General features: G+C 40.1%; 1 protein-coding gene and 1 non-coding gene across 3 annotated transcripts in view; one reads left to right on the forward strand and one right to left on the reverse strand.

Annotated features, from left to right (window-relative positions):
* The window catches only part of MYO3B (myosin IIIB), a 388,605-nt gene that overhangs the window by 190,423 nt on the left and 175,850 nt on the right, over positions 1 to 22,332 (forward strand). The window lies entirely within an intron of this gene.
* Positions 6,073 to 6,179, reverse strand: LOC115522499. The gene has a single exon (XR_003971405.1). It is a non-coding gene; the product is annotated as a U6 spliceosomal RNA (small nuclear RNA).

Raw genomic sequence — 22,332 nt, forward strand, 5'->3', positions numbered from 1 at the left:
GCCTCAAAGTCTGGTTTTGCTTCAGAATCTAGAACTGAGTTTGGCTCTGTTTTCTCCTGTCCAGGCTCCCCAGGTCTTTCCCTTGGAATTTGATGTGAAGTGAAAATCAACAGTAAAGCCTCTTGATCTTGACTTCCATTGGTTCCTCCTTTTATTCGGATGGGGGTGGGTGGGCAAGATGAGCTCCCATATTATATCTGCAAAGGACTCCAACACCATCACTGCTGAAATATTTCATTGTTCCTGATTCTGTAACTTACCAAATTGGGCATTCAGCTCTTAAGAGGATGCCTTTTGGGAACTGTCTCTCAGAGTTTTCATTTTTCACTTCCATGCTGGTTTCTCCTCCATGCTGGAAGTTCAGAAAATGGGTCTGGCAGGATGAGCTGACTCCAAATGACGAGGTTCCAGGGTCACAGCCATGGGCAGTGCTTGCCTCCTCTGAAACAGCAGCTCTAATGAGCCAATCCTGTCAGGAAGCCCTGAGGGGTGAGTTCTTTCTCACACAGAGGCCTGCTTCTTTCTGTTTAAGAATGTGTTTCAGTCAGTAGATAATTATATATTTAGCATCTATCTAGATATGGTGTTATACATAGTCCTTTCTGGAAGGAATAAAAGAAAATCTCAGCCCGAATAGTCAGGGACAGATAGTGCGGATCCTAAAATGTATAAAGGATACACAAAAGAAATGTAAATTATGAATAGGCATGTAAATCAATACTTGGGGACAATATAAACACTGAGTCTATACAAGTAAAAATAGAAGGAAAAGTCATGGAAATATCATGTGTTGATTGAGGTAAAACTTCTTTTAACTATAAAGACTTCTTGGAAGAGGTTTTTGTTTTGTTTTTTGTTTTGTTTGTTCATTTTAATGTAGAGTAGAGAAAATTGAGCAGTCTGGGAGTAATGAGGCATGCTAAGCCAGGGTCTACAGCACTGGAAAGGAGAGGTAGGCAGCAGGATGATTAAGTGAACAGAATGCGAGGAAAGGACTCAGGGCAGAGGGAAGGAAGCAAGATGGAGAAATGATGGCAGTCTGTTGAGCCAAGAGTGGGCTTCTGATGCCTTTTGAAACAGTGTGGGTGGTCAAGTCAGGCTTCTAAAGAGAACAGTTTCAGGGTGACAAAGGAAACTTATACAGGGGTGTTAAACACTGACTAGGAGAGCCAGGGTGCTCCCATGTGTCTATGTGGAACTGTGTATGAGTAGATGCTCCATAAATACTTCTACATTCTACTTTTTTTTTAAGTTTATTTATTTATTTTGAGAGAGAGAAAGTGCATGGCGGGGGGGGGGGGGGGCAGAGAGAGAGGGAGAGAGGGAGAGAGAGAGAATCTCATGCAGGCTCCACTCTGTCATCGCAGAGAACAATGTGGGGCTCAAACCCACTAACCTGAGATCATGACCTGAGCTGAAGTTGGATGCTTAATCGACTGAGCTACCTAGGTGCCCCTACATTCTACATTAAGACCTAGCATCCATTTTGAGTTAATTTTTGGTGAGGTGTAAGGTTGAAGTTCATTTTTTTTCCGTATGTCCAGTTCTAAAACTTTTGAAATGACTATCCTTTCTCCATTGAATTGCTTTAGCATTTGTCAAAAATCAGTGGTTATATTTGTGTGGGTCTGTTTCATTAATCTATGTATGGAATTCTTCAATACCACATTGTCTTTACTATTGTAGCTTTATAATGAATATTTATTTTTTTTTCAATATATGAAATTTATTGTCAAATTGGTTTCCATACAACACCCAGTGCTCATCCCAAAAGGTGCCCTCCTCAATACCCATCACCCACCCTCCCCTCCCTCCCACCCCCCCCTCCCTCCCACCCCCCATCAACCCTCAGTTTGTTCTCAGTTTTTAAGAGTCTCTTATGCTTTGGCTCTCTCCCACTCTAACCTCTTTTTTTTTTTCCTTCCCCTCCCCCATGGGTTTCTCTTCACTTTCTCAGGATCCACATAAGAGTGAAAACACATGGTATCTGTCTTTCTCTGTATGGCTTATTTCACTTAGCATCACACTGTCCAGTTCCATCCACGTTGCTACAGAGGGCCATATTTCATTCTTTCTCATTGCCACGTAGTACTCCATTGTGTATATAAACCACAATTTCTTTATCCATTCATCAGTTGATGGACATTTAGGCTCTTTCCATAATTTGGCTATTGTTGAGAGTGCTGCTATAAACATTGGGGTACAAGTGCCCCTATGCATCAGTACTCCTGTATCCCTTGGGTAAATTCGTAGCAGTGCTACTGCTGGGTCATAGGGTAGGTCAATTTTAGTTTTTTGAGGAACCTCCACACTGTTTTCCAGAGTGGCTGCACTAGTTTGCATTCCCACCAACAGTGCAAGAGGGTTCCCGTTTCTCCACATCCTCTCCAGTATCTATAGTCTCCTGACTTGTTCATCTTGGCCACTCTGATTGGCGTGAGGTGATATCTGAGTGAGGTTTTGATTTGTATTTCCCTGATGAGGAGCGACGTTGAGCATCTTTTCATGTGCCTGTTGGCCATCCAGATGTCTTTTTTAGAGAAGTGTCTATTCATGTTTTCTGCCCATTTCTTCACTGGATTCTTTGTTTTTCGGGTGTGGAGTTTGGTGAGCTCTTTATAGATTTTGGATACTAGCCCTTTGTTTGATATGTCATTTGCAAATATCTTTTCCCATTCTGTTGATTGCCTTTTAGTTTTGTTGGTTGTTTCCTTTGCTGTGCAGAAGCTTTTTATCTTCATAAGGTCCCAGTAGTTCATTTTTGCTTTTAATTCCCTTGCCTTTGGGGATGTGTCCAGTAAGAAATTGCTACGGCTGAGGTCAGAGAGGTCTTTTCCTGCTTTCTCCTCTAGGGTTTTGATGGTTTCCTGTCTCACATTAAGGCCTTTATCCATTTTGAGTTTATTTTTGTGAATGGTGTGAGAAAGTGGTCTAGTTTCAACCTTCTGCATGTTGCTGTCCAGTTCTCCCAGCACCATTTGTTAAAGAGACTGTCTTTTTTCCATTGGATGTTCTTTCCTGCTTTGTCAAAGATTAGTTGGCCATACTTTTGTGGGTCTAGTTCTGGGGTTTCTATTCTATTCCATTGGTCTATGTGTCTGTTTTTGTGCCAATACCATGCTGTCTTGAGGATTACAGCTTTGTAGTAGAGGCTAAAGTCTGGGATTGTGATGCCTCCTGCTTTGGTCTTCTTCTTCAAAATTACTTTGGCTATTCAGGGCCTTTTGTGGTTCCATATGAATTTTAGGATTGCTTGTTTTAGCTTCGTGAAGAATGCTGGTGCAATTTTGATTGGGATTGCATTGAATGTGTAGATAGCTTTGGGTAGTATTGACATTTTGACAATATTTATTCTTCCAATCCATGAGCACGGAATGTTTTTCCATTTCTTTATATCTTCTTCGATTTCCTTCATAAGCTTTCTATAGTTTTCAGTATACAGCTCTTTTACATCTTTGGTTAGATTTATCCCTAGGTATTTTATGCTTCTTGGTGTAATTGTGAATGGGATCAGTTTCTTTATTTGTCTTTCTGTTGCTTCTTTATTAGTCTATAAGAATGCAACTGATTTCTGTACACTGATTTTGTATCCTGCAACTTTGCTAAATTCATGCCAGTTCTAGCAGACTTTTGGTGGAGTCTATCGGATTTTCCACGTATAATATCATGTCATCTGCAAAAAGTGAAAGCTTGACTTCGTCTTTGCCAATTTTGATCCCTTTGATTTCCTTTTGTTGTCTGATGGCTGATGCTAGAACTTCCAACACTATGTTAAACAACAGTGGTGAGAGTGGACATCCCTGTCGTGTTCCTGATCTCAGGGAAAAAGCTCTCAGTTTTTCCCCATTGAGGATGATGTTAGCTGTGGGCTTTTCATAAATGACTTTTATGATCTTTAAGTATGTTCCTTCTATCCCGACTTTCTCTAGGGTTTTTATTAAGAAAAGTTGCTGAATTTTGTCAAATGCCTTTTCTGCATCGATTGACAGGATCATACGGTTCTTATCTTTTCTTTTATTAATGTGATGTATCACATTGATTGATTTGCAAATGTTGAACCAGCCCTGCATCCCAGGAATGAATCCCACTTGATCATGGTGAATAATTCTTTTTATATGCTGTTGAATTCGATTTGCTAGTATCTTATTGAGAATTTTTGCATCCATATTCATCAGGGATATTGGCCTGTAGTTCTCTTTTTTTAATGGGTCTCTGTCTGGTTTAGGAATCAAAGTAATACTGGCTTCATAGAATGAGTCTGGAAGTTTTCCTTCCCTTTCTATTTTTTGGAGTAGCTTGAGAAGGATAGGTATTATCTCTGCTTTAAACATCCGGTAGAACTCCCCTGGGAAGCCATCTGGTCCTGGACTCTTATTTGTTGGGAGATTTTTGATGACTGATTCAATTTCTTTGCTGGTTATGGGTCTGTTCAAGCTTTCTATTTCCTCCTGATTGAGTTTTGGAAGTATGTGGGTGTTCAGGAATGTGTCCATTTCTTCCAGGTTGTCCAGTTTGTTGGCATATAATTTTTCATAGTATTCCCTGATAATTGATTGTATTTCTGAGCGATTGGTTGTAATAATTCCATTTTCATTCATGATTTTATCTATTTGCGTCATCTCCCTTTTCTTTTTAAGAAGCCTGGCTAGAGGTTTATCAATTTTGTTTATTTTTTCAAAAAACCAACTCTTGGTTTCATTGATCTGCTCTACAGTTTTTTTAGATTCTATATTTATTTCTGCTCTGATCTTTATGATTTCTCTTCTTCTGCTGGGTTTGGGGTGTCTTTGCTGTTCTGCTTCTATTTCCTTTAGGTGTGCTGTTAGATTTTGTATTTGGGATTTTTCTTATTTCTTGAGATAGGCCTGGATTGCAATGTATTTTCCTCTCAGGACTGCCTTTGCTGCATCCCAAAGCGTTTGGATTGTTGTATTTTCATTTTCGTTTGTTTCCATATATTTTTTAATTTCTTCTCTAATTGCCTGGTTGACCCATTCATTCTTTACTAGGGTGTTCTTTAATCTCCATGTTTTTGGAGGTTTTCCAGACTTTTTGCTATGTTTGATTTCAAGCTTCATAGCATTGTGGTCTGAAAGTATGCATGGTATGATCTCAATTCTTGTATACTTATGAAGGGCTGTTTTGTGACCCAGTACGTGATCTATCTTGGAGAATGTTCCATGTGCATTCGAGAAGAAAGTATATTCTGTTGCTTTGGGATGCAGAGTTCTAAATATATCTGTCGGGGGGCCTGGATGGCTCGGTCATGATCTCACAGTCCGTGAGTTCGAGCCCCACGTCGGGCTCTGTGCTGACAGCTCAGAGCCTGGAGCCTGCTTCAGATTCTGTGTCTCCCTCTCTCTCTGACCCTCCCTTGTTCATGCTCTGTCTCTCTCTGTCTCAAAAATAAACATTAAAAAAAAATTTAAAAAAATATATCTGTCAAGTCCATCTGATCCAATGAATCATTCAGGGCCCTGGTTTGTTTATTGACTGTGTGTCTAGATGATCTATCCATTTCTGTAAGTGGAGTGTTAAAGTCCCCTGCAATTACCACATTCTTATCAATAAGGTTGCTTATGTTTGTGAGTAATTGTTTTATATATTTGGGGGCTCCCGTATTCGGCGCATAGACATTTATAATTGTTAGCCCTTCCTGATGGATAGACCCTGTGATTATTATATAATGCCCTTCTTCATCTCTTGTTACAGCCTTTAATTTAAAGTCTAGTTTGTCTGATATAAGTATGGCTACTCCAGCTTTCTTTTGACTTCCAGTAGCAAAATAAATAGTTCTCCATCCCCTCACTTTCAATCTGAAGGTGTCCTCAGGTCTAAAATGAGTCTCTTGTAGACAGCAAATAGATGGGTCTTGTTTTTTTATCCATTCTGATACCCTATGTCTTTTGGTTGGCGCATTTAGTCCATTTACATTCACTGTTATTATAGAAAGATATGAGTTTAGAGTCATTGTGATGTCCATAGGTTTCATGCTTGTAGCGATGTCTCTGGTACTTTGTCTCACAGGATCCCCCCTAGGATCTCTTGTAGGGCTGGTTTAGTGGTGATGAAAAAAATACGGAACGCTTCACGAATTTGCGTGTCATCCTTGCGCAGGGGCCATGCTAATCTTCTCTGTATCGTTCCAATTTTAGTATATGTGCTGCCAAAGCGAGCACTATAATAAATCTTTAAACAGGTAGTGCAATCCATCCAAATTTATTCTTTTTAAAAAAAATTTTTTTAGGGGCGCCTGAGTGGCGCAGTCGGTTGAGTGTCCGACTTCGGCCGGGTCACGATCTCGCGGTCCGTGAGTTCAAGCCCCGCGTCGGGCTCTGGGCTGATGGCTCAGAGCCTGGAGCCTGTTTCCGATTCTGTGTCTCCCTCTCTCTCTGCCCCTCCCCCGTTCATGCTCTGTCTCTCTCTGTCCCAAAAATAAATAAACGTTGAAAAAAAAAATTTTTTTAATGTTTATTTATTGTGAGAGACAGAACATGAGTGGGGGAGGGCCAGAGAGAGAAGGAGACACAAATCTGAAGCAGGCTCCAGGCTCTGAGCTGTCAGCACAGAGCCTGACATGGGGCTTGAACCCACGAACTGTGAGATCATGACCTGAGTTGAAGTCGGATGTTTAACCAACTGAGCCAGCCAAGCACCCCAATATTTTTCAAAATTGTTTTGGCTATTTCAGTTCCTTTGCCTTTCCATATAAAATGTAAAAGTAATTTGTCTATATCTGTACAAAATCCTGCTACAATTTTGATTGGAATTGCATGAAATCTACAGATCAATTTGAGAAGAATTGGCATCTTTATTAAGTCTTTCAATCCACAAACACAGTATGTCTATTTATTTAGATCTTACTTGATTTATTTCATCATTACAGTTGGCCCTTGAACAACATAGGTTTGAACTGCACGGGTCCACTTGTGTGCAGATTTTTTTCAATAAATGTAGTACAGTACTGTAAATGTAGTTTCTCTTCCTTATAATTTTCTTAGTAATATTTTCCTTTCTCTAGCTTATTTTATTGTAAGAATACAGCATATAATACATATAACATACAAAATACGTGTTAATTGAATGTTTTATTTATTCATTAAGGCTTCCAGTCAACAGTAGCCTATTAGTAGGTAAGTTTTGGGGGAATCAAAAGTTACATATGGATTTTTGATTGTGTAGGGGATTGGCGCTCCAACCCCTGTGTTGTTCAAAAGTCAGCTGTGTTTTGTTTCAGCATAGAGATCCTGTACATGTTTTTGTTAGACTTATTACCTAAGTATTTCAGTTTCTGGAGCTAGTACACTTTTTTTGCTTGTTTGTTTTCAGTTGTTTGGCTAGTATACAGAAATATCATTGATTTTTTGAGTATTGACCTCACGCACAAACTTGCTAAATTCACTTGTTAGTTCTAGGAGTTTTGTTTTTGTTTTTTTAGATTCCTAGGGATTTTCTACATAGACAGTCATGTTGTCTATAAATAGGAATGTGTATTTTTCTTTCCAGTCTTATGCCTTTATTTCTTTTTCTTGCTTTATTTCACTGGCTAGGACTTCCAGTATAATGTTGAATAGAAGTGATAAGAGGAGACATCCTTGCTTTGTTCCTCATCTTGCAGGGATGCATTGTGTCTTACACCACTGTGTATGATGTTAGGTGTAGGTTTTATGTAGGATACCTTGTACTTGCTGATCCCTCTCTCTGCAATGTTTTCCCCCAAAACATACCTATGGCTAGCTTCTTCAATTTCTCTAGGTGTTTTATCAAAATCTGCTTTCCCTGTTAAAATTTTCACCTACTCAATATTTTATATCCCCATTTCCTGTTTTATTTTTTTCCTTAGCACCTGTCACTACCTTATATAGCATATACACTTCTTTATCTTATTTATTGTCTGCCTCCACCATAATGTAAGTTCCAAGATGGCAGGGATTTTTGTCTGGTTTGTCCATTACTGTGTCCTCCCTGATGTAAAATGGTCACTCAATATATGTTTGGTGAATAAATAGATGGGCGAACCAAACCTATTCCCATTTCTGTCTTCCTTCTAATCTAAATGACTCAACTATCCCTACCCTTATTACAGGTCAGCTCTCCACTTGTCCTCTGCCTTCCTTCCCCTTTCACTTTCACAAGGACTTTCATCATGCAGTTATTCCTCATCTCTTCTGCATCATCTGTTTATTCCTCATAATGTGACCATTCTCATCAACATAGTGTCTTCCATCTTTTTGACTTCTTGTTACAAATTGAATTATGTCCCCCCCAAAACATATGTTGGAGTCCTAAGCTCCATGACTTCAGAATGTGACCTTATTTAGAAATAAGGTCTTAGCAGAAGTAATCAAGGTAAAATGAAGTCATCAAGGTGGGCCCTAATCCAACATGACTGGTGCCCGTATAAAAAAAGAAGACTTTGGACATAGAGAGAGTGCTGTATGAAAATGAAGGCAGATAGTAGGGTGATGCTTCTCTCACCTGAACCTCTTAACTAAATTCTGTTTCTACTCTTGCCTTTTACAGTCTAACAGCTAAACTACAGTCTTTCCAAAAACGTAACTCTGATCATCTCATTCCTTTGCTTAAAACCTCCAGTGGCCCCTTATCACATGTAGAATAAAATCCAAATTCCTTTCCTTTTCTACGAACTCTTACATGGTCTGTCCCTGCCCTTCTCTCTGTCCCTATCTCTTGAACTTTTACCCTTCACTCTCTGTCTTCATTCTGTTCCTCAGATATTCCAAGTCTTTTTCCTGACTCTGCAACTAGCTGCTCAGTCTGCCTGGAACATTCTTTCTCCAAATCTTTACAGGTCTGTTTCCATCTTGTGATCCAGAATCCTGCTCATATATCACTTCCAAAGACAGGCCTTCTCTGTCCACCCAGTGGAGAGTGGCCCCACACTTCCACACTAACTCTGTTATACTGCCCTATATAACTATCTCTGTTGGGATCTGACGTTGTCCTGTCCTATCTGTATATCACCCTCCTTCCCCAATCCCTGGTGCTAGACTGTAAGCTCCTTGAGAGCAGAGACCTGATTAGTCTTTTTTTTTTTTTTTTTTTAACCATGGTATATCCAGGACCTGGAGCAATGCCCAGTGCATAGTAAGTCCTCAATAAATCTTTGTTAAATAACTTGGTAACTCCTGCAAGGTAGAAACTAAAGCTGAAATCCAAATCTTGACTCTGTATATAATTTACTCTGTGTTTAGACAAAATTTAAGACTCTGTATTAATTTACTAGGGCTGCCACAATAAGGCACCACAAATAAACAGTGGTTTAACCAAGAGAAATGTCTCACAGTTCTGCAATCTAGAAATTCAAGACTAAAGTGTCAAGAAGTTTGATTTCTTCTGATGCCTCTCTCCTTGACTTGCAGATGGCTGCCTTCTCAATATTCTCACGTGGTCACCCCTTGGTCTCTGTGTATATTGTGTACCCCAATCTCCTCTTCTTATGAGGATACCAGTCATACTGGATTAGGGCTCACCCATATGACCTCATTTGACTTTAATCACCTTTTAGAAGTCCTATCTCCAAATGCAGTCACATTCTGAAGTATTGGGGGTTAGGATGTGAACATATGAATTTGAGTGGGAAGGGGCGATACAGTGCAACCCGTAACAGGTCACTAAGAGCTGAGGGAGCTGTTCAATATAAGCCTGTTACCTATGGGACATGTGGGGGCCACCACCTTTCCGCATAAGCCCCAGGGACAGCTGTAACCTGCCAGAGAGTGTTTGCAGCCTCACCCAGTCAGGGAAGGAGAGCTCTGCTCTCTCCCCTTTCCTTTCTCCCTTTTTCCACACCAAAGGAACTATCTAGAGAAGAGAGAAGACTTCCTCAAGCCATGAGAGCCATCAATCCAGCCTAGAAGGAAAGGGAGAGTGGGGGAAAAAAGCTTTGAATTGATATGATATCAAAAGTTAAAAACAAATAAGAATGAATCTTCAAAACCAAAAGAAATATTTAATAACAGAAAATATCTGAAAATCTATGAATGGGGCAGAAATATGGTTAAGAGAACTGCCATCCTCACAGAAGGGTAGGTCAGCCGTGGGTGGGGGAAGTGACAGGAAAAGGTGATATGTTTTTTGTTTATCCCCAATGAATTGAGATGCCTCAATATGCTGATTTCATGCTCCAGGCACAGCAGAGAACCACAAAGCTTTCTGTATATGTGACCCTAGGAGGCTGGCCGTTTCCTCCCAGCACCAGCCTGGAGTGGGCGAGAGTCAGATTCTTGTCTCAGGAATAGGGCAAGTGACACCGAGGGTCACTCATGAATAACAGAAGTAGCAAATGGTAATTACATGGGCTCTTCATCTCCAACAATCTGTAATCAGAACTGCAGTTCAGTGCTTGGTCTACCCAGCTGTGCAGTTCTGTCTCATGTAACCGTCTTGTGTACCTGAAAAGACTGTTAGCCCTGTGAGAACAGAGACCGCGTCTTCTATTTTATGCATATGTATAGCATATGGTTGGGACTGTTTACAGTACTTCACAGCTCCACGCCATTGCCCACATGAGTTCTGCTTTCTGGAGTTACTTCTGTCCCCCACCTCCACACTCATCACCACACCTTCCATCATTCCCCCTCTCCTGCTTCCTAATCCTAATCTCCCAAACTCTGCCCTGACCTCACCTCCTTCAGGAAATTTTGGGTTGGGTCCAACTCCTTGCATCAGTGGAATGTAAATTCCATGAGGAAAAGATTTTGTCCATTTAGTTAGGTCCTCTTTCTAACTCCTAGAGAAGCCGCTGGCACCTACGAGGTGTTCATTCGAGTCTGTTCAGGCAGAGAGTGCAGTTTGTGACCAGAATTTCCTGGTAGTCCTGAGAGCACTGGAAGCGTTTTGGAAATATGGGTCATCCCATGGTTTATGGTGTTAGTTGGAAGCCCACCATCATTGGACATCTATTTAACAAGTTGTGAAATTCGGAGAACTTCCATTTAGAATTCTGTAATCTGAATCTAGAAGAACAAGTATGAAGCCCTGTTTGGACTCAGGACCCAGAGAAGTACAGATGTGATTGCAGAGAAGTACAGATGTGATTGGAATCTGAAATGGATGGCTAGCCCCCTTCCAGGCTGCAGTGGGCAGGATGGGGACTTTCCCAGAAGCAAAGAGCACACAGTTGACTAAAGTATAAACTGTACCAAGAAGCATGAGATCCACTTACTTGCTCAGAAATGTGGCTGCCCTGGGGGCTGTGGGAGACGTGTGGCCACAATCTGTGCTGCCTCGGGGAGGTTCCATGAAGGACAGCATCCTCCTCTGCCTTCTGTCCTGGCAACAGCTGGACAGCTGCAGGAGAAACCTCACACCTTTTCAGCCCTTGCCTGGAAAAATCTTTGATTTTCTTTGTTAGGCTTATTGAAGCCAAGATGCAGGCATAGTGTGGTTGTGGTGGTGAGATAGCGTATCTTGTAATTCTTGTTGTGTTTTTTTCCCCTACCCCTGAATGCTTTTAGGTTTTGAGTTTGCATTTTCCAAGTGCTGTTTTCTTTATGTTTAAATGTAAGCAGCTTAAGTGTTTCATTCCTTTTTAAAAATCTACTTTTAGTTTCTTCTAGCCCATCAGCTGCAGTGGAGTAAAGAGCCCTGGACCATAAGTCAGGAGACTTAGATGTCGATTGGTACTTTGCATCCCTCATGTTTAATTCTCTGAACCAGCTTCCCACCTGTACATTGAGGGGTTTGCATGAAGGACCTCCCCTGATTAGATGGAACCTTAAAGTCAAACAGACAAACCCCTAATAATCTCTAGCCCAAACCTTCAGTCTGGAGTTTAAAAGCTCTCACTGGGCTCCGTTTTGGTTTTCGATCTGTAGAACCATGCTGTCCAGTGGGGTGTAAACCGTTCTAATACCACATTTTAAAAAGCAAAAAGGAACAGGTTGTCTTAGTTTGTTCAGGAGGCTATAACAAAATACCACAGACTGGATGGCTTATAAATAACAGAAATTTATTTCTCATGGTTCTGGAGGCTGGAAAATCCAAGCTCAAGGTGCCAGCAGATTTAGTGTTGGTAAGAGCCCGTTTCCTGGTTCACAGAGCCTTTCTACTGTGTTCTTGTATAATGGAAGGGTCAAGGGAACTCTCTGGGGTTTCTTTTGTAAGGATGCTGATCCATTCATGAGGGCTCTGCCTTCTTGAATCACGTGACCACCTCTCACAGACCCCCACCTCCCTGCTCAGAAACCTGGGTGCATGTGTATATCATCACATATGAATGGGGGTTAGGATTTCACATATGAACGGGGGGACATAAACAGTCAGTCTGTAGCACAGGTGAAGGTGCAATGATTGTAATAATATACCTTTACTCAATATATCACAAATATTATTCAACATGTACTCAATATAAATCTTACTAATTGCATGGAGTTCCCGAAATCTGGTATGTATTTTGTACTTATGATACATCCTAATTTAGACTAGCCGCATTTTCACGTGCACGGTAGCCACCATATTGCATAGCTGTAGCTCTAAAGAAGCACTGCCCTGGCCACAAAAGTGCCTCATTTCTGCTTTCTTTTTTTTTTTTTTTTTTTTCAACGTTTATTAATTTTTGGGACAGAGAGAGACAGAGCATGAACGGGGGAGGGGCCGAGAGAGAGGGAGACACAGAATCGGAAACAGGCTCCAGGCTCTGAGCCATCAGCCCAGAGCCCGACGCGGGGCTCGAACTCACGGACCGCGAGATCGTGACCTGGCTGAAGTCGGACGCTTAACCGACTGCGCCACCCAGGCGCCCCTCATTTCTGCTTTCTAAGAGAAGTGCAGAAATGCCAAAGAGCTCTTCTTGCTGGTCCTCCCAAGGAAAGTAAATTCTTGTTGCTTCATAAAATAATATTTTATTGTATCCAGATTATTGTTTTTCTGTGTAGGAGAGAAATTACCCTTCTGGATTTGCAGAGTTCCAGTTCCACAAACTTCTAAAATTTCCCTTGATTCTCTTTGCAGGGATAGAAATATTGCTATATTATCAGTAGTAAGAGCAGTGTTTCCTGAAATGTGTTGCATGCAGCACTAGGTTTGTGGGATGTGAAGAGGCGTGAGGGGAATAAGAGATTTCCACGGTCAGAAAGTGTGGGGAATACGGATTGTGAAAATCCAATACATATCTTTATTGCAGAAATACTAAGAGATGCCTCTCTCATGTATAGGGGTTCCAAAACCAATAAGATGCTTTTTGTGGAAAGCATCTTGGGGATCAGGAGTCAAGTGGGACTGAGGCAATGCCAGGCAGAGAATTTTCTCCCCGACTTTCTTTTCCAGGGCAACCTTGCCATGTGGGTCTTAAATCCATTCCCAAAAGTTCCTTGTGCTTTCTTAACTCCAGGGCCCCCGCTGATGCTGTGTTCTTGAGAAAGAAAAACTGAGCTCAATAATGAGTTGTGATAATGGCTCTAATATTGGGAGCGTTAGTATCTGTTGTGAATCAGAGCCACTATCTTTCCTCAACACATTTTAATAGTTCTTTCATAGCTCCTAAATGTGACAGTGAATGTACATTTTATTTTAAAGTGGCCGTTCAATTTAGAGACATTTTGTTTTATTTCTTTAATGATCCTGTCAAGTATAGCAAATGTGGCAGCTGTGATGTTTTTCAAATGGTCAAAAATGCAAGAAAAGTAAATTCTGCTTCTCTCGGCCAGCATCCTTCACATTCATAGAAAAGAAATATGTTCCCATTTAAGATGAAAGGTTCTTTGCTTTCATTTCATAGCTCATATTGGAGAAAAAGTCTCAAGGCCATTTACAGTTTATTAATTTATCCCACTATAAAATCTCTTTATAATGGGGCTTTCAGGTCATTTTAACCCTCCTCCTCCCTTCTCTTACTAAAAGATAACTCCAGGCATTTCAAATCAAATGAATTAGAAACAAAGCCATTATAATTATAATTATAATCTCTCCACTTAGAGATGGATCACAATTTAACACTTTTCCCCAGGAATTTGGGTCATATTAATAGAAATTGTAGTTTTCTCTTTAGAATACAAGACCAGCTTCTGACAGTCTGGTCCATATGTTAGATGCATATAAAAGTTAATCATTTTGCTCTGGTGCCAGCTTGTGTGTGAAGAAAAGCTGTAAACCACAACTGTATGGAGTAACGATTGTGAACTTTACTGGCTTGCACATGTGAGACGTCAGTAAACTAAGTAAAATGTCACTTTAACGGAACTGGAGAGTTGGAAGTGGAAGAGAGGATCGATCGCTAAGATTTCATTAAGGTTTGTACTTAGTAGAGTCATTCCATTCTTTACATTTCACAAGGATAGTTCTAGTTACACAAACCCTGAATCAGCTGTTTTCCAGATGATTAGGTTTGGCTTAGCCACAACCTGGTGTGTGGTTGACCTGGTTTGGTGTGTGAATGATAAAAAAATCCAGATATCATCTAACGTCAGTTGTGTTCAATCAGTTTGGCCAGGCCGCAGTCCCATCAATTACTCAGTAGTCTGCCTTGAATATGATCAAAAACTCAGAAACTACTGTAAAATCTTAAATTAGGCCATCCTAGTTGATGGACTGTCTTAGTGTTGACTGCGCAGTGCTGTGTACTGCTGATAGCCAACTTTGGGCAAGAAACTTAAATACCCTTTGCCTCAGTTTCCTTTCTTTGTGGATTGGGCACCCAGCTCACAGGACTGTCACATCAAATAATGCTTTTCAACCACTTAGCACATATCTACTACACTGTAAACATTCAGTAAATGTTAGTATTTAAGAATTGTTAGCTCTTCTAGGGAAGTCTGGGTGGCTCAGGCTGTTAAGTGCCTGACTTCATCTCAGGTTGTGATCTTGCCATCCTGGGTTTGAGTCCGATGTTGGGCTCTGTACTGACATCTCAGAGCCTGAAGCCTCCTTTGGATTCTGTGTCTCCCTCTCTCTCTGCCCCTCCCCCACTCATGCTTTGTCTCTCTTGCTCTCAAAAATAAATGAACATTAAAAAAAAATTTTTTTAAAGATAATATTACATTATGCGGTCTTTCTGTTGAGAATTTCTGATTTCTGTATTTTAAAAATAATACCTTAATGGGGCACCTGAGTGGCTCAGCCAGGTAAACGTCTTACTCTTGACTTCCGCTCAGATCATGATCTCCTGGTTCGTGAGTTCAAACCCCAGATTGGGCTCTGTGCTGACGCTGTGGAGCCTGCTTGGGATTCTCCTTCTCTCCCTCTGTCTGCCCTTCCCCTGCTATGCTCTCTCTCTCTGTTTCTCTCAAAGTAAATAAACAAACAAAAAAAATAGAATGTTTAAAAAATATAAAAATAATATCTTAATAAATGGGAGAGAATAAAATAAACCCTCAAATCTTATATCCTCAGTTTGTTTTCTTTTCTAGTCAAACAACCCAGCATTTAATGAGGCTCTAGGCAATAGAAAATTGGATATTCTATAAAACTCCCAATTAACCAGAATCCCTGATTAATAACATTTTTGTAAAACTCAAAATGTATGCTGAAAACATTGTCTCTGAGTCAAGTTATTTGGCTTAAACCAAAACTCTTTGGTCAAGTAGGCCCTCTGGGGGTTCCATGTGGCTCCAATCAATCCCCTATACCAGCAACATCTGCATCTCTACTCACCACTGAAACTCTGTTAACCGTAAATTTAATAGGAACACTTTGTTCCCAAAGCTCAATAAACATTTGTCCAGCCCTCTGGATGATGAAACCCAGATACAATGAAATTAAGTAACTCATTAAAGCACTCCTGACCAGTAAGGGGCAGACCTGAGACAAACCTCAGGTGGTTTGACACCAGAACTCACAATCCTAACCACTTCACCTCTGTAATCCAGACCTCCAGTAGTTTGAGCAAAGGGTCTGAAATATGAAAGTAACATGGCATGGACAGAAACCAGCAAAATAGGTTATGTGGAGGGAAGTGAGGTGTACTGGGGCGTGCTCCTAAAGAGTATTGGATGTAATGTTAAATAAAAATTTAATGCTACACAATTTATTCACTCATTCAGTCACGTATTATTTGAGTGCTTATTCTTTGCTAAGTTTACCACTGGGTAGAGAGTGGTAAATAGAATAGACTTAGTGCCCTCCCTCATGGACCTTATACTCCAGTGAGAAGAAACAGTGTTAATTAGATTCATGGATAGCTTTCAGTGTTCCATCAACGAACATCTTTAGCTTTGATGAGACATTCTCTAGAAACACTTAACCCATAAATCTGTTTCATTCAGATTCATTACACATCCATGGTGCTACATAACTCTGCAAAATGATTCACAGTCCATTGCTTATCTACTTGGGATAATGAGCCTTGGTGTTCTTGGATGACTGAGGAAGAACATGTAATACTGAAGTTTGACAGAAAATGGTAGATATGATCCATCTCTAGAAGGCAAGGGTAGAAGTCATCTAAAATGTGGTGGTGCACTGAGCATCTTCAGTGAACATTTTTCTTTAGCATCTACTACGTGTAGGGCACTTTCCAAGTTTTTAGCAGGTGCTGAAGAAATCTTTTTTGATGAGACAGTCTCCAGAAACATTAAACTTTGATTGAGAATAGAAATACTTAGTGCCTGGCCTCGCTTGTAATCTCTATAAGGAATCATTTCTAAAGATTAATCCCAGGGGCGCTTGGGTGGCTCAGTCAGTTAAGTGTCCGACTTCAGCTCAGGTCATGATCTCGCAGTCTATGAGTTCAAGCCCCACATCAGGCTCTGTGCTGACAGCTCTGAGCCTGGAGCCTGCTTCAGATTCTGTGTCTCCCTCTCTCTTTGCTCCTCCCCTGCTCACACTGTCTGTTTGTCTGTCTGTCTGTCTGTCTCTCTCTCTCAAAAATAAAATAAACATAAAAAAATTTTTTAAAGATAAATCCTACGTAAAGTAGAATATTTATATTGACTTGAAAGGACTCGGACACATGTGTACTGACTAGCTGCAGCCTCTAGAATTAGCACAAACTTGTTATGCTTGTGGAATTACTTCATCAGAGAAATAGTCTTTTGTACTGACTTTTATTCTTAATAGGTTCTGTTTTGGTTTTTTTTTAAATTTTTTTTTCAACGTTTATTTATTTTTTTTGGGACAGAGAGAGACAGAGCATGAACGGGGGAGGGGCAGAGAGAGAGGGAGACACAGAATCGGAAACAGGCTCCAGGCATCAGCCCAGAGCCCGACGCGGGGCTCGAACTTACAGACCGCGAGATCGTGACCTGGCTGAAGTCGGACGCTTAACCGACTGCGCCACCCAGACGCCCCTGTTCTGTTTTTTTTTAAACAAAAACCAAAAAACAGTAGTTATGGCACCCCAAGTATGTAAGATAAGACTTTAATTTACAATGTTTTTGAAATTAGATGGTTATTTTGTATGCTATATCACAAGGCCAAAGGCTCAAAAAAATTATGCCTGTACTTAAGAAATAAAATATAGTTTTATCCTTTAACACCATGACACATATGAGGTTCAGTAGAACTTTCTGGGCACTGCCATTTTATGAATTGGTAACAATAAAACAAAAATCATACACACACACACACACACACACACACACACACACACGTGACATGAGAGAGAAGAGGAATGTGGGTGTGTGGGTGTTCAGAAAACCCATGCCAGTGTAGCTAAGATAGGAGTAATGCTGGCAAGTAGGCATGTTGTAAGTTTTGTTCCCTGCAGAATGTTGCCTTTCTCAGTATGTCTCTTCTTATTTTCTGTTTTTTTTTAGTATTAAAAAAATTTTTTTAATGTTTGTTTATTTTTGACAGAGAGAGACAGAGCATGAATGGGGGAGGGGCAGAAAAAGAGGGAGACACATAATCCTTTTTTTTAAAATATAATTTATTGTCAAATTGGTTTCCATACAAAACCCAGTGCTCATCCCAACAGGTGCCCTCCTCAATGCCCATCACCCACCCTCTCCTCCCTCCCACCCCCCATCAACCCTCAGTTTGTTCTCAGTATTTAAGAGTCTTTTATGGTTTGCCTCCTTCCCTCTCTATAACTTACTTCCCCCCTCTTCTCTCCCCCATGGTCTTCTGTTAAGTTTCACAGGATCCACATATGAGTGAAACATATGGTGTCTTTCTCTGCCTGGCTTATTTCACTTAGCATAGTACCCTCCAGTTCCATCCACATTGCTGCAAATGGCCAGATTTCATTCTTTCTCAATGCCAAGTAGTATTCCATTGTGTATATAAACCACATCTTCTTTATCCATTTGGGGAGACACATAATTCTAAGAAGGCTCCAAGCTCTGAGCTGTCAGCACAGAGCCCGACACTGGGCTCGAACTCACAGACTGCGAGATGGTGACCTGAGCTGAAGTTGGATGCTTAACTGACTGAGCCACCCAGGCGCCCCTATTTTCTGGATTCTTAAGCTGCTGTAGTTTTTTTCAAAGATGTGCCCCTGGATGTTCAGAGTAGGTTCTTTAAAAAGGGAGCGAGGTTATCTGGAATAGTCATTCCTTGAAATAAAGCAAAATAATTGGTAAATGTAAAAATAGACTTGGATAAGTACACATCAAAAGTTAACCTTGGATGCTTGGACTCAGTAAAAAAAAGATTTACGTAAGTAATGATTGTATTCGTATTAGTACCCAGTTATTCAAAATGGCCAGTATTTACTAACACGCAAACTGAATGAAGCATAATTTTTTTTTAGTAGGAGAATATATATATTATGAAGATGTTGAAGATAAGCACGTTGAATTCCTTAATCTTAAAAACATTGCAGGGAGGGTGCAAACACTTATATTACTGTCCCCTATCTTATGTGCTAAGAAGAATGCACATAAACGTTGGAGATCTGAATAAGCTCACGATAGCCACAATAGCCAGGTGAAGGAGGAGTCACTAAAGAGACCACAGAAACAGAACATTGCTAGTTGCTTGTGGTGACCAGCTGTGAAGAGAGCTTTGGCAAATTATGTATCCAGGTCTCGGTAAAAATCATTTACACTTCCTTCATTTATCTAAGCCACACTGTCATCACTGCTCCCTCATCTTTCTGTTGCCTACCAAACTGCAAAGAAACAATAATACAATGTACATATTTTAATTTTATCTTCTTTATGTTGTTCTTTCCAGGCTTCTCTTGAGATGGATTTCACATAGGTAGAATTTCAGAGCTGAATGAAAGCCCGACACTATTCAACCTTTTTTACTCTAACTTGCATCCACAATTTTTACTCATTTGTTCTGAATGATGTTGCTTTAAAAAAAAAAAAAAACTTTTTAAAAGCAGTTTTAGTTCACAGTAAAATTGAGGGGAAGGACCGAGATTTCCGTGTAACATATCCCTGCCCACACATGCATAGCCTCCTTCATAATCAGTATCCCCCACCAGAGCGGTACATTTTTTATAATGGATGAACTTAAATTGATACTTCATTATTACTCAAAGTCTATAGTTTACATTACAGTTAACAGTTGATATTGTATATTCTATGGGTTTAGACAAATGTGTAATGATGTGAATCCATCATTATGGTACAATATGGAATATTTTCACTGCCATAAAAACCCTCTGTGCTTTGCCTATTCAGGAGAGTCCCCCAACTTCTAACCTTTCTATTATCCCCATAGCTTTGCCTTTCCCAGAATGTCATATAGTATGTAGCCTTTTCAGATTGGCTTCTTTCACTTTGTAATGTGCATTTAAGGCTCTTCCAAGGTTTTTCATGACTTGATAGTTCCATTTCTTTTTAGTACTGAATAATATTCTGTCATCTAGATGTATGTACTTTATGCATTTACCTGCTATAATATATCTTGATTGCTTCTAATTTTTGGCAACAGGATTTTGCGTGGACACAAGTTTTCAACTCCTTTGGGTAAATATCGAGGAGTGGGACTGCTGGATCACATGCTAAGAGTATGTTTAGTTTTGTAAGAAACCACCAAATTCTCTTCCAAAGTGGCTACACCATTTTGCATGCCCACCAACAGTGAATGAGAGTTCCTGTTGCTCTACATCCTTGCCAGCATTTGCTGTTGTCAGTGTAGTGGTGTCTCACTCTTATTCTAACTTGCATTTCTCTGTAGATATGTGATATGGAGCACCTTTCCATGTGCTTATTTGCCATCTGTATATCTTCTTTGGTGAGTTGTTTATTAAGATCTTTGGCCTGTCTTGGGATGCCTTGCTGTCTCAGTCAGTGGAGCGTGTGACTCTTGATCTTGGGGTTGTGAGGTCAAGCCCCACCTTGGGTGTAGAAATTATTAAAAAAAAAAAACTAAAAGAAAAAAAAGAATATTTAGTCCATTTTTAACTGGGTTATTTTCTTGTTAAGTTTTAAGAATTGTTTGTATATTTTGGATGACAGTCCTTTATGAGATGTATCTTTTGCAAATATTTTCTGTGATGTTGTTTTTTGAACAATATTGCTGATTGCCCCGACCAGCTCTCTAAAGCCCAGCTCTATAAAGCCCAGGTAAATGTCTCACATGTCCTGGCCACAGATGTCACACAATCTCTTTGGTACCAGGTCAACATAGTTCCTTGTAAGTTCCCTCTCACAAAAGGTTCTACCCCTCTTAACACCACGTTGCCTGGCCTTGATCTAAATGAAGCTGTGTAGCCACAGAGGGTGTGCTCCATGGGTGCCTTGGCAGAATTCTATGGCATACATGTAGAGGACCACTAATCTACTCAAACTCCTCATTTGACATGTAATACAAGCGAGTCACAGAGAGTAGAGTGATCTCAAGTCAATGGCAGGCCTGGGATAAGAATCCAAATTTCTCACTTTCAAGTATAACATCCTTTTCATTGCTTCCATGCTAAAGAGGGAGAACCAAAGAAGCATTTATAGTTTCAGGCACTCAGTTGTCATCCTGCACAATGGGAGTTTCACAGCATCTTATTTTCTGTGTGGCTTTCTGGGTCTTAACTGAAAACCTAAGGAAACCTAAGTATTGTGCTTCACACAAAGAAATGGTACAATGGACTCATCACCAACAGATAAAGTATATTGAGTGGAACTTCCAGGGGAAGGATTTTTTTTTTTTTTATATTCAGTGATCAGTTTATTCTCTCCTGCCTGGGCACTTTATTTCGGATTCTATTCTTAAATATAGAATGTCACTTTTCTGTGTGCAACTACCTGATTCAAGACTTTGGCCTAATTAGTATTTGTACCGACCAAATGATATTAGTCCCCTATTGGCTTATATCCAAACTATCCAACTTCAGCCATACAAATGGTTGAGTACTCTATCTGAAGACCCCTGGAGCCGCAAAATAGCAAAGATTTTATTCATAGTCCCAGTGACTTACAGTGCCTTTGCAGAGCCTGCCTCTTCCTCCTTTTTCATGTTTTTTTCCCCCACAAATTGCCTTCATAGTTAGTGTTTTCATTGGTAAGGAGGGGCAAGGAACTTGGGTTTATGCTTATAAGGGTAAAATAATATTTTATGCTATTATTAAATATCTAATATAAAAATGAGAAGCTGCTTGGGAGTTTGATGTGTAGGGTCTCTGGAAGTTTCTGGAATTTTTTAAAAGTTTTTATGTTTTTTGCTTATTTAAATAATCTCTACACCCCATATGGGGCTCAGACTCACAAACTTGGGATCAAGAATCACATGCTTTTCTGACTGAGCCAGCAAGGCACCCTAGTCTCTGGAATTTTTAAAGATTTCTGTTCTCACTAAACATTCTGCATCTTCCAAATAGAATCCTTTCCCTTTCATGTCAAACTTCCATTAATCCTTCAAGATCTAGCTCATTTATTGCCTACTCTCCAGCTTTCTTCTCATTCTGTCCAGAAAACTTAGTCTTCTATCCTCTCATGTCACTTTATTCAGGTTTATTACAACACTTTCCACTCTAAACTGCAATGAATTGTTTATATGTCAGTCTTTTCCCTACCCCTAGCAGCTCCTCTGGGCTGTCCTCTCCTTGAGATACAAAAAACTGTGTTCTATTCATTTTTTGAAGAACCATAGAGGGCCCTTAATGTCTTACTTCAAAGCATGAATAACTTGAGCACCATTAACTGAAAGAACGTCTGCTTCTGAACAATCTCATCTTACCCAGACACTGGATGGTCTATAGCTACCCAACATTTCCATCAACAGAATCATTCTGTAAATGTTTTGTTCCTGGAAAGCTTTCCATTCTATGCAAACATCTTGCACCTCAGTGAAGTAATACTAAATATTACTAAATAATTTATTTATCCATGAACAAATGAGATCTGGATTAGTTGGCAGAGGAGGATAGTAACCTGAAGATTTGGAACATAGGAAAGGTTTGATGGAGGAGGTCTGTACTGCCTTGTAGAGTTCAAGAGTGGGGCAAGAAAATAAGGGAACTGGTTGTTGGAGTAGGGAAGAGAT

This window comes from Lynx canadensis, chromosome C1 (genome assembly GCF_007474595.2).
Source record: "Lynx canadensis isolate LIC74 chromosome C1, mLynCan4.pri.v2, whole genome shotgun sequence".
Lineage (NCBI taxonomy): Eukaryota > Metazoa > Chordata > Mammalia > Carnivora > Felidae > Lynx > Lynx canadensis.